Source organism: Mustelus asterias, chromosome 20, assembly GCF_964213995.1.
Source record: "Mustelus asterias chromosome 20, sMusAst1.hap1.1, whole genome shotgun sequence".
In the NCBI taxonomy this organism is placed as follows: Eukaryota; Metazoa; Chordata; class Chondrichthyes; order Carcharhiniformes; family Triakidae; genus Mustelus; species Mustelus asterias.
In genome coordinates this window covers 19,584,306-19,597,163 of record NC_135820.1, presented here as the reverse complement: position 1 = coordinate 19,597,163, position 12,858 = coordinate 19,584,306, and the positions used below count along the sequence as shown (strand labels likewise).

At 43.6% G+C, this 12,858-nt stretch overlaps 1 pseudogene; it reads left to right on the top strand.

Annotated features, from left to right (window-relative positions):
- Positions 1-2,683: 2,683 nt before the first annotated feature.
- On the top strand, positions 2,684-2,863 carry LOC144508827 (U2 spliceosomal RNA; annotated as a pseudogene).
- The last annotated feature ends 9,995 nt before the right edge of the window (positions 2,864-12,858 follow it).

Genomic DNA, 12,858 nt, shown 5'->3' with positions numbered 1-12,858 from the left:
CAGCTCCATGCCATGCTGCTCCCAGTCACTGCAGCGCTGTTGTTGGAGGGACTGGAGAGCTGCCAGCCAATCTGATTGGCCGCAGCTCCCTAAGACGGGAACTCTTCCTGAATTGGGGATGGAAATCCCATCTCATGTCAATCAACACTCATTAAAGTGTAAATCAGCAACCGCGCAGTTGGAGTTCTCCCCACTGAGCCCCTGCCATCCTAAAATCTCAGGCCAAGCTAGAGTTGAGTCACAGTCTGGTTGAATGGTGAACTGGCAGGTGGCCTACACCAGTGATGGGCAACCTAGGTTAGTGAGTGGGCCACATGAGATGCCCTCCTTCGTCACAGTGGGCTGCAAGATTGAAATTGGGCTAGTTCACTAACCATGATCGCATGAACAAGATTAAATACATTTAATACATGCCAAATATTTTGAACAAGTTAGAGAAAATGCTTAATCATTCATATATTAATGAAACTAGCAACTTTAAATGGTAAAGAAACACAAATAAATATTTATGCTTTGATTGGACACAAAGAGGCTCTCACAGTGAATGCACCTCACTTCACTTGCTTTATGTGTGTATCACTTCAGTCATCAATGGGAATACACTACGCAGATGGAAATCAGTGGGATGTGGTAACTCTGCACGTGAGCAACGGTCAACAAAATGTCTCGTAGGCCGAACTCAGAACCCTGGGCGGCATGGTGGCACAGTGGTTAGCACGGCTGCTCACAGTGCTTTGATTCCGGCTTGGGTCACTGTCTGTGAGGAGTTTGCACGTTCTCCCTTTATCTGCGTGGGTTTCCTCCAGGTGCTCTGGTTTCCTCCCACAGTCCGACAGATGTGCTGGTCAGGTGCATTGGCCATACTAAATTCTCCCTCAGTGTACCCAAACAGGCGTCGGAGTGTGGCGACTGGGGGATTTTCACAGTAACTTCACTGCAGTTACTTAACTTAATGTAAGCCTACTTGTGACACTAATAAATAAACTTTAAACTTTAAACCTGATGAGCCGCATGTGTCCCCTGTGCTACAGGTCGCTCACCATCGGTCTACACTGTTTGTCGATGTCCCTATGTAGCCAATAGGTGGCAGCATGATGCAAGGATTGGGTGCACACACTGTCAAACTGAGGAACTGCACTAAACAGCAATCTGACTGAGCATTCCTCAGTGTTAGCAGCATTGACTGCATTGCTTGAATCCCAGCACTCTGTGGTGTTGCTGCCATCAGTCTAACTTTTCAAAAAAGAATGGGGCTGAGAAGCACTTAGAAAGTCTGAATGGGGTTGAGGAGAAAAAGGCTTAAGTGGTACAATACACAAATCATTGAAACTAATTAGCCGGACTCATGAAGTTTTACCTTACAAGCCCTAGAAGGAGAAGGGCAGCAGACACATGGGAACACCACAAATTGTAAGCTCCCCTCCAATCTGCGCTGGCTTGGAAATGTGTCAGTGTTCCTTCACTGTCGCTGGGTCAAATTCCTGAAACTCCCTTCCTAACAGCACTGTGGCTGTACCTACACCACATGGACTGCAAGACGGCAGCTCACCACACCTTCTCAAGGGGCAATTAGGGATGGGCAATAAATACTGAGCCTTGTCAATTACATCTGCATCCCATGAAAGAATAATAGGAAAAAACAAAAGCACGAAGGTTTTTTTCTCAGATAGGCAGGGTTGAAAAGCAGGAAGTTATGTTCAACTTGTGCATAACTTTAGTCTTTATTGGATGAGATATTAATGTGAGGGTCCATCTGCCCTCGTGGGTGAGCAATAATGATCTTTTTCGAAGTAAAACCAGGGAGATTCCCTGGTGTCCTGAACAATGTTTACACTTGAACCAATATTTCTAAAACTGGTTATGTATATCACTGCTGTTTATAGGTACATAAGAACATAAGAAATAGGAGCAGGAGTAGGCCATCTAGCCCCTCAAGCCTGCTCCGCCATTCAATAAGATCATGGCTGATCTGATAGTGGGTTCAGTTCCACTTACCCGCCCGCTCCCCATAACCCTTAATTCCCTTAATGGTTAAAAATCTATCTATCTGTGACTTAAACACATTTAACGAGGTAGCCTCTACTGCTTCATTGGGCAGAGAATTCCAAAGATTCACCACCCTCTGGGAGAAGAAGTTCCTCCTCAACTCTGTTCTAAATTGATACCCCCGTATTTTGAGGCTATGCCCTCTAGTTCTTGTTTCCATAGTAAGTGGAAATAACCTCGCTGCTTCTACCCTGTCTAGCCCCTTCATTATCTTATATGTCTCTATAAGATCTCCCCTCAACCTTCTAAACTCCAATGAGTACAGGCCCAGTCTACTCAATCTCTCCTCATAAGCTAACCCCCTCATCTCTGGAATCAACCTGGTGAACCTTCTCTGTACCCCCTCCAAAGCTAATATATCCTTTCTTAAATAAGGGGACCAAAATTGTACACAGTGCTCTATGTGCGGCCTCACCAGTACCCTGTACAGTTGCAGCATGACCTCCCTGCTTTTATACTCCACTGGATGTATTCACCTGGCAATAAGATACAGAATATATGCACTATGTGATATGCACTGGATACATGCAATGTATAATGTGTACTGGATATATACACTGTGTGATGTGCACTGGATACATGCAATGTGTAGTGTGTATTTCAAGTGCAAAGATTGGCTGCAGCATTTCCTACATTGATCGCTTCTCGGCCTTTTGGCTAAGATCAAGTGTAGTATGGATCGCCTGCACTTGGTTGAGGTCATTAGGTTACGCTGAAGCTTCATATGTTTCATATGAAGCAATTTTTAAAAGCGGCATCTCGGCCTTTTGGCTAAGATGCAAATGAGCTCAAGTCTTGGAGGAGGATCCTCCCCCTTCTCCAATCAGCTTGACTCATGTAGATCAGGCCCAGCACAGGGTGGTTTGGTCGCTCGCCCTGTCTTGTCAGCCTGGATCTGAAATGTCTCAACTTGTTGAGACTCTGAATTGGATTTGATTTGATTGAATTGGAAAAGTATTAAAAAAAAATTTCCTACATTGATCAAGTGTGGTATGGATAGGATGCTGCACTTGGTTGAGGCCATTAGGTTACATTTAAGCTTCATATTCATATGAAGCAATTTTTAAAGGCGGCATCTCGGCCTTTTGGCTAAGATCAAGTGTAGTTATGCGGATGCTGCACTTGGTTGAGGTCATTGGGTTGCATTTAAGTTTCATATGAAGCAATTTTTAAAAGCAGTATCTCAGCCTTTTGGCTAAGATGCAAATGAGATCAAGCCTTGGAGGAGGAATTCTCCACCTACTCCAATCAGCTTGGCTCAGGCAGATCAGGCCCAAGACAGGAGTGTAGGCCCTGTCTTGTCAGCCTGGATCGGAAATGTCTCAACTTGTTGAGACTCTGAATTGGACTTGATTTGATTGAATTGGAAAAGTATAAAAACAAAAAAAAAAATTTCCTACATTGATCAAGTGTAGTATGAAGAGGATGCTGCGCTTGGTTGAGGCCATTAGGTTACATTTAAGCTTCATATTCATATGAAGCAATTTTTAAAAGCGGCATCTCGGCCTTTTGGCTAAGATGCAAATGAGATCAAGCCTTGGAGGAGAAAACCTCCCCTCCTCCAATCAGCTTGGCTCATGTCGATCAGGCCCAAGACAGGAGTGTAGGCCCTGTCCTGTCAGCTTGGATCGGAAATGTCTCAACTTGTTGAGACTCTGAATTGGACTTGATTTGATTGAATTGGAAAAGTACAAAAAAAAAATTTCTTACATTACTACATTACAACTAGCGTGTTTCAGAAGTACTTCATTGCCTGGAGGAGTTTAGGGAGATTCTGAGGTAGGGAATGGCACTATGGAATGCAACCACTTTCCAGATATGCACATTTAACCTGGAATTAGTCAATTGCAATCTTCTGTGGGAACTGTGGCTGTTCTCTTCAATCTGGGATAATCGGAAGTAAGCCCCAATTGCTGCCACGCCCAATATATCCATATATCCAGTATGCATCACACATGCATATAACCAGTACACATCACACAGTGTTTCTATCCAGTACACATCACACAGTGTTTCTATCCAGTACACATCACACAGTGTATATATCCATTACACATCGCACAGTGTATAAATCCAGTGCACATTACACATTGCATGCATCCAATGCACATCACATTGTATGTATCCAGTACACATCGAATAGTGTATATACCCAGCATACATAACACAGTGTATAAATCCAGTGCACATTATACATTACATGTATCCAGTGCACATCACACAGTGTATATATCTAGTACACATCACACAGTGTATATATCTAGTACACATCACACAGTGTATATATCTAGTACACATCACACAGTGTATATAATCCAGTACACATCATGCAATGCATATATCCAGTACACACTTCACATTGCATGTATCCAGTTCATATCACATAGTGCATATATCCTGTATCTTATTGCCAGGTGAATACATCCAATGAGATATCATATTGCTGCTTTAGAGGTTCTAGTTAATTCTGACCCCCTATCTGCAGTGCAGCAAAACTAATTGCACTGATGATCATTTCTCACATTTCTGATGTCATTTCATAACATAAGAACATAAGAACATAAGAAATAGGAGCAGGAGTAGGCCATCTAGCCCCTCGAGCCTGCCCCGCCATTCAATAAGATCATGGCTGATCTGTCGTGGATCAGTACCACTTACCCGCCTGATCCCCATAACCCTTAATTCCCTTACCGATCAGGAATCCATCCATCCGCGCTTTAAACATATTCAGCGAGGTAGCCTCCACCACCTCAGTGGGCAGAGAATTCCAGAGATTCACCACCCTCTGGGAGAAGAAGTTCCTCCTCAACTCTGTCTTAAACCGACCCCCCTTTATTTTGAGGCTGTGTCCTCTAGCTTTATCTTCCTTACTAAGTGGAAAGAATCTCTCCGCCTCCACCCTATCCAGCCCCCGCATTATCTTATAAGTCTCCATAAGATCCCCCCTCATCCTTCTAAACTCCAACGAGTACAAACCCAATCTCCTCAGCCTCTCCTCATAATCCAAACCCCTCATCTCCGGTATCAACCTGGTGAACCTTCTCTGCACTCCCTCCAATGCCAATATATCCCTCCTCATATAAGGGGACCAATACTGCACACAGTATTCCAGCTGCGGCCTCACCAATGCCCTGTACAGGTGCATCAAGACATCCCTGCTTTTATATTCTATCCCCCTCGCGATATAGGCCAACATCCCATTTGCCTTCTTGATCACCTGTTGTACCTGCAGACTGGGCTTTTGCGTCTCATGCACAAGGACCCCCAGGTCCCTTTGCACGGTAGCATGATTTAATTTGTTTCCATTGAGATAGTAATCCCATTTGTTATTATTTCCTCCAAAGTGTATAACCTCGCATTTATCAACGTTATACTCCATTTGCCATATCCTCGCCCACTCACTCAGCCTGTCCAAATCTCTCTGCGGATCTTCTCCGTCCTCCACACAATTCACTTTTCCACTTATCTTTGTGTCGTCTGCAAACTTCGTTACCCTACACTCCGTCCCCTCCTCCAGATCATCTATATAAATGGTAAACAGTTGCGGCCCGAGTACCGATCCCTGCGGCACGCCACTAGTTACCTTCCTCCAACCGGAAAAACACCCATTTATTCCGACTCTTTGCTTCCTGTGTCAGATAGCCAGTCCCCAATCCACTTTAACACACTACCCCCAACTCCGTGTGCCCTAATCTTCTTCAGCAGCCTTTTATGGGGCACCTTATCAAACGCCTTTTGGAAATCCAAAAACACCGCATCCACCGGTTCTCCTCCATCAACCGCCCTAGTCACATCTTCATAAAAATCCAACATGTTCGTCAAGCACGACTTTCCCCTCATGAATCCATGCTGCGTCTGATTGATCGAACCATTTCTATCCAGATGCCCTGCTATCTCCTCTTTAATAATGGATTCCAGCATTTTCCCTACTACAGACGTTAAGCTGACCGGCCTATAGTTACCCGCCTTTTGTCTCCTTCCTTTTTTAAACAGCGGCGTAACATTAGCCGTTTTCCAATCAACCGGCACTACCCCAGAATGCAACGAGTTTTGATAAATAATCACTAACGCATCCACTATTACCTCTGACATTTCTTTCAATACCCTGGGATGCATTCCATCCGGACCCGGGGACTTGTCCACCTTCAGTCCCATTAGTCTACCCAGCACTGCCTCTCTGGTAACATTAATTGTATTAAGTATTTCTCCTGCTGCCAACCCTCTATCGTTAATATTTGGCAAACTATTTGTGTCCTCCACCGTGAAGACCGACACAAAAAACTTATTTAAAGACTCAGCCATATCCTCATTTCCCACTATTAACTCCCCCCTCTCGTCCTCCAAGGGTCCAACATTCACTCTAGCCACTCTATTCCTTTTTATATATTTATAAAAACTTTTACTATCATTTTTTATATTAATTGCTAGCCGAGCTTCATAGTCTATCCTTCCTTTCTTTATCGCTTTCTTAGTCTCTCTTTGTTGTTTCTTAAATTTTTCCCAATCACTTGTTTCTCCACTATTTTTGGCCACTCTGTACGCAGCTGTTTTTATTTTAATACTCTCCTTTATTTCCTTCGTTATCCACGGCTGGTTCTCCCTTTTCTTACAATCCTTGTTTTTTGCTGGAATATATTTTTGCTGAGAACTGAAAAGGATCTCCTTAAAAATCCTCCACTGTTCCTCAGCTATCCTACCTGCCAGCCTGCTCTCCCAGTCTACCTTAGCCAATTCATCCCTCATCCTATCATATTTCCCTCTGTTCAAACAGAGGACACTGGTTTGGGACCAAACTTTCAGAGTTTCAGAGTGGATCACCCCCTCCCCCTCCGCCCCCACCCCACCACCCCACACCCCGCATCTTCACTGGCCCACAACACACACTGTGGAATGTAGACTGCACTCCGGCTGTGAGCTCATTGCTGATCCACAGTACCCATGCTAACCTTTGAGAGGGCAATGGTGACCTCTCGCACCTCAATATATAATTAAAGGCAGTGTCGAAACGTCATCCCTCTCTGTCAACTAATCTTCAAGACCCATCAAGCAATTTCTTCCAAACTGGATTCTGGTTTCTTTGGTCAAACATTTTCATCCCAAAATATGTCCCAAATTGACATTGCACTCAAATCCCACATTTTGAGACATATTTGAGCGTTGTTTAAAACCTTTATCCCTTCAGCATACAGATTGTCCCACCCCTTGTACATGTCTATTATAGAAGATTAAGGAAGTTAGTGATTGTGTGGGTAATGGTAATTATCACTGTTAGTAGCACTAACAGTGAAAGAGAAAGAGAAATGAACACTGAAGCTACTGAATCAGGAACATGGAACAAAGGAATTATGGACTATTTTAGATGAAAGGTGAGGAGAGGGAAGGTCATTATAGTCACTTGGAAATTGAGATAAGTCAAAAGTGGATTTCCAGGAACTGTTTCCGAAATGTAACTTTATTCTATTTTTTGGAAGACTTCATGCGGCTTTCGATGTTAATTGCTTGATGCTTTTCTGTATGTGTCTGGAAACCTTCAGGATGTTTGGTAACTTATGCAGAAAGCTTACTCTCACTGATTGTATGAAGTAATGTGTAGTTATTTGTAATAATCTTACAGATTCATCAATGAATCTGACACTGAAGCAATTCACTCCATGATGTTTCACTATCACTCTGGTGTGAAGTTGACACCATTTTTATTTTTCACTTATCACAAAGTGAGTTAACAAACATCATGTAAATCCCTGGAACCAAAACAGAAAATCCATGGCGGGGGTCACTCAACATCCAGAACATTGGCCTGGGTCTCTGACATTGCCACTACACCACTATCTCCCCTAAGCTCATTCATTTCTTAGTAAATACTTGTTGATTTAACTGAGGCACTAACCAGTTAATGTTAAAATGATGAGAATTTGGTACAGATCAGTAAGGTATTGTGCAGTGATGACAATTTTTATCTTTTAATAATATTACAGGCGAGTTTCAGTCACCTATTGGGTAAATGTCTCCTCACCAGTATCTGATTGATCAATGAGAGCACTTACCATTCAACAAGTGCATATTAATGTGCACGATAGAATGAATTAATTCCCATCTTGTGTAATAAATGGTCAAAACTCTGAAATTTGCAATCCAATCGACCCTTGAAACAAAAAACAAAATGTTGCTGATGCTGGGAATCTAAAATGAGAAAAAGAGATGCTGGAAGCGCATAGAAAGACAGGCAACATCTGTGTAGAGAGGAAAGTAGGGTTAATACTTTAACGTGATGATCTGAAACAGCTCTGGCTGTAGTCTAAATGTTTAACATGTGATATGCTAAGGTATGACGTAGATGATGCTGTATCACTGACATCAGTCAGTCATGTGTTGGACTTGAGAGGGAGGTTGGAACATCATGCCTAGGAGCAACATGCCTACTCTATAACCTGATTAGGTGTAGTACATTAAATAAATGTTAAACAGATACTAGAGTATGTCTTCAATCTGTCTACTAACCAAGTCCTAAGCCTAGAGTTCAAAAAAGGAGGACACATCACAGAACACGATGGCCGCTGTAGAGACATTGATGTAAAAAAAACATACTGGTGTTACCAAGGGAACTACAGTATGAAGAAAAATGTGATAGCAGTTCATAACAACTGGATGGACAAAGGAGGTTCACTGGAGAGAAGGAACAATGAACATCCCGAGTGAGCAGTCCCTGGCCTTGCCCCCCCCCCCCCTCCCTTGACTGTTTCGAGGGCCCACAGACAGGCCAGCAGTGGGGGTTATGAAAACACCATTTTTCAGTTCTGAGCAGAATTAGATCTTCACAAGAAGGAATAAAATTTTCAAGTTAATATCTTTCTTTATGCAGTAGGTCCAGTAGTGGACAACATTTTCCTCAGGCAGGGGTCCAAGAGTGTATCATGGAGTTGTTAAAGCCATTAATACCTATTTTAATCTGAAGTGAAAGTTAGTAATAGAATGAGCCCGCTTTAATCAGCGATCACAGAGATCTGGGAAATTGATTGAAATATTTCCAACCGATCTAGCTAATTCTCGTGGATAGGGGGTGATGAAGGGTGAGCGAATTCATGGTCACAAAGTTGTGGGTGTCCGGAATTAAAAACTCTTCAACTTTCTGCAGAGCAAAGAATAATTCAGCACAGAAGTTGTGGCACTACAGAAGTTGCAGAATCCTGGACAGTAATCTTGCCCCGAGTTAATTGTCTACAGGGAATTTGTCTCATTTCAGAAGATGAGGCTGTCTTGTCTCCATATCCTCAGCAATTCTTCCCATTGCTCAGATTGGAGCATCTTCACACAGGGAGAAGTGTGGCTCTCTTAAATAGACAGAAAGTAGATAGTGGTCCTGAAATATCATTGGCAAATCACCTCTTCTTCTTTTCCTGACAGTCTCATGGGAAGTTGGGTCATTGTTTCTTTCATTGTCTGTGTTAATTGAAATCTCAGGTGTCTGATGCCATTTCAGTCTTTGATACAACAATGGAGGATACTGCTGTGATAGTCTTTCCTGGAGTTGAAGATCATTCCTCATCTGAAGCTCTTTCTCCTGTGTCCTCCGAGGGAGCAACGAGTTCCTCAAAGTTTCCAGAGTTCCTCTCTTCCAGATCCAGAGGGTGCAAAGCTCGATTCTCTTCAGTCTTCTCTCTTGGATCAGTCTTTCACTGAAAAGTCTTTGTTGTCTTTGCAGTTCAGTCATCCTGAGTCCCAGAGTGACACTGGCAGCAATGATGTTAAAGTGTTGTTCATTCTGCAGATGATGACATCTGACAGGATGCAGAAGGAAGCGCTCAAGTCTCCAAGCTGTGTTCCCTCAGGGCCGAGAATACTGTGGGAGACTGAATCCCAGGGAGGGGAACAGCAGGAGTTGGAGTTGGGTAGAATTTGTAGTTGTAAAAGGGGGCTACAGAAATGCAATGTAAATAGTTAAAGACATTGGCCTGTAACTTCCTGGCTTCACAGCATTAGATTTGGGGGTACCCCAAAGATGCTCTGGGGAATCCCTCTCGGAAGTTTCCAGGTAAAGGTTTACCTGGTAATTGTCCAGAAGAACTAACTTCCCCTTGAGCTGGGAACTATCCAACAAAGCGATTTAAATCGTTAACTTCAGATAGTTCTGCCAGTTTTACACACATACACCAAAACCTTGCTGCCGTTTACGCCGGCGGTACCTTACGAACCTGTCAACAGCGCACCCCCATCATGGGGTTCCCAATGTGAGGGGTGCATTCAACGGGAAACCCTGTTGACAACGGCGAGACCATAAGATCCCTCGGTCAGCGAGCGATGCACTGCCTCCTTCCGCTGAGAAATACGCTGCAGAGAGGGAGAAAAATTCCATCCATGGTTACTCTGAGTGAATTGGAAGAAATGAAAGCATTTCTATCTTCGGTGTAATTATTGTAAACACCCAGGCCGAGCCCTGCACAGTCCACCCTCCACACTCCCAAACCCCTCGGGTCCCCCTTAACCCCACTAACTCTCCCACAACGGTATTCCCCGCCCCATGACATGTTCCCCTAAAAACAATCTGACGCCCACCTGACTAAGTTGACCCCCCCCCCCCCCCCCCCCCCCCCCGCCCACCCTGCCTCCCCCAAATGGCCGATCTGACCAGGCTGGGCCTTAGGGACTTCTAATTTTCTTAACTGCTGTGAATCTGACTCCATTGAATCCACTCAAAGACTGAAATGGTATCAAAGATCTGAGATTTCAATTAACACAGACAATGAAAGAAACAATGACCCAACTTCCCATGAGACTGTCAGGAAAAGAAGAAGAGGTGATTTGCCAATGATATTTCAGGACCACTATCTACTTTCTGTCTATTTAAGAGAGCCACACTTCTCCCTGTGTGAAGATGCTCCAATCTGAGCAATGGGAAGAATTGCTGAGGATATGGAGACAAGACAGCCTCATCTTCTGAAATGAGACAAATTCCCTGTAGACAATTAACTCAGGGCAAGATTACTGTCCAGGATTATGCAACTTCTGTACCCGCTTTCTTTGGGGACAGGCCTTTGTTGAGTCAAGGACAGAATAATTACTTAAAGCACCAAACACAACTGTAGCTCAGCCTCCTGGGATAGAATCATAGAAGAATCATAGACACCCTACAGTGCAGAAGGAGACCATGTGGCCCATCGAGTCTGCACCAACAACAATCCCACCCCAGGCCCTATCCCCACAACTCACACATTTACCCCATCAATCCCTTTAACCTACACATCCTGGGACATTAAGGGGCAATTTATCATGGCCAATCAACCTAACCCGCACATCTTTGGATTGTGGGAGGAAACCGGAGCACCCAGAGGAAACCCACACAGACATGGGGGTAACGTGCAAACTCCAAACAGACAGTGAGGCTGGAATTGAACCCAGGCCCCTGGAGCTGTGAGACAGCAGTGCTAACCACTGTGCCACCATGTCACCGAGTGTGGGAACACTATTACTTGTTTGTCCTTGGCCATTTGGGCCTTGTAGGGAGGGAGGGCAGGACTATCCAGACCATTTTGCCTGGCACAGCAGCTCCTTCAGCTAAAAATGCAGCCATCATTTTGCCAACTACTCCTGCTATTTAGAATCTACAATTTTCTTCCAATTGGGTGTAATGCTTTCCAGTAGCAGACAAAACTACAGAGGGAGGATGAAGGAGGGGAGGCGAGACCTGTATTCATTACCAATGATTGCCTCATGAATTCACCCAATTTTAATAACAGGGAGGAAAATAAATATATTGGATTTCAAATGAACCTAAATGTTTGACTTATTTCTCTCCTCCTCTGGAGGTGCTATCCATGCTGGCTGCATTTCCATGAACACCTGTATCCCTCCGGTACCTTGCACAAGTGGCCTTTCTTCCCATGTGAATGCGTTAGCTAGTTAATCAATTGTCTGGACCATCAAAGCCAAGACCAGCTTTCCAACAGCACTCACTGGACAGTGATCAGGAGCTCTGACTGTATTTCAACTTCATACTAATTAATCTGCTACCTAGGCTGTGATAAATTCATTCAAAAACAGGCCAGTGTTCTAATCTGAGCATATCTGGGTGGTATGGCACAGTTACACACTACCTGGTACAGTATTACCTCTAAACCATCAAGGGAGTTAATGTGCATGGTTTGTGTAGTAACCACAACATGATCTAGTCAGTGACAACTTAACGGGATCACCCTCTGGAGATTTGTACCTGATTTCGTCTGGTACCTATTATGTTCGGAACCACTGCTCCATGTATGTTTCTGTAACATTAACAGGTCTGTTTGAAAGATGCCAGATGGAATCACATTTGTAATTTCAAATCTGTTTCATTAATGGAGGTTGTCACTTACTGCATCTGGAAAGGGGCTGTTTAATACACACCACACTCCGGCACACTGAGCAACTTCTCCCATTTCACTGTCCATCAGGGGCGAATGTTTTATAGTTTCCTGTGATTCCTGTAGTGAGAGTGTCAAACAGATTGGTTTTATCAATTGCACATCACCTCACACTGCTTACTACCGGCAGGAGTCTGGGTGTACTTAATAAATGTTTTCCTTCCTCTCATCAGTGTACATTCCACATTGGAGATCAGTTCTACAACTTCGTCTAAGCTCACTGTGGTTTCATTTGATTTTAGCCAAATTAGGAACCAGCGGTGAACAGAGAAATATTCTGTCCTGGTTAATACTGTGCAACTGTTTTCCCAAAATTAATCATTATTTATAAGATTTATAAAAGTATATTACATAACATTCAAATTTGACATTACATAACATTCAATTTCTTTCAATACATTGTATGGCACCTGAGGTG